Below are 580 nucleotides of genomic sequence, written 5' to 3'. Positions count from 1 at the left end.
CGTCGGAGGCTCATGGCAAAATCCGGAAAAGGGCCTGCGGAGCTTCATTTTTAAATTTGTTCTTGCCTTTTTTCCTACCGTTTTTTTTTCTATTTTCATCATCTCCCGCGGCTCTTCCGTGGCTTGCCTGTCGCCGGCGGGCGGGCGGCTGCGCATCGCGTGGCGCGTCGCCGGGTACGACCATACTTGGCCGAGTGCACCACATCCCGTCCGATTTGTGAAGTTAAGCGGACACAGGCCTCGTTAGTACGGCGATCAGTGATGGCGCTGGAACCCGGGGTGCCGTACCCTTCCCACTATTTTTTTTTTTTTCCGCCACCGCGCGCCGCCAGTCGCTTCTTCACCGCGCCGGGGCGGGCGGTGGGTGGGCTCTCCGAGCGCGCGGGCGCCGCAGCAAAAAAGAAAAATTACTGACGCAGTTTCCGCGCCACATGTGGGGAAGCGAGGCGTCCGGAGGCTTCATGGCAAAATCCGGAAAAGGGCCTGCGGAGCTTCATTTTTAAATTTGTTCTTGCCTTTTTTCCTACCGTTTTTTCTTCTATTTTCATCATCTCCCGCGGCTCTTCCGTGGCTTGCCTGT

General features: G+C 56.7%; 1 non-coding gene across 1 annotated transcript; it reads right to left on the bottom strand.

Annotated features, from left to right (window-relative positions):
- Positions 1–172: 172 nt before the first annotated feature.
- On the bottom strand, positions 173–282 carry Tc00.1047053493339.10. The gene has a single exon (XR_008255044.1). It is a non-coding gene; the product is annotated as a 5S ribosomal RNA (M5) (ribosomal RNA).
- Positions 283–580: the final 298 nt, after the last annotated feature.

The sequence above is a fragment of the Trypanosoma cruzi genome, assembly GCF_000209065.1.
Source record: "Trypanosoma cruzi strain CL Brener chromosome Unknown tcruzi_1047053493339, whole genome shotgun sequence".
NCBI classification, from domain to species: Eukaryota; Euglenozoa; class Kinetoplastea; order Trypanosomatida; family Trypanosomatidae; genus Trypanosoma; species Trypanosoma cruzi.
Note: the sequence above shows the minus strand (reverse complement) of the source record. Positions and strands in the feature narration are given on the sequence as shown.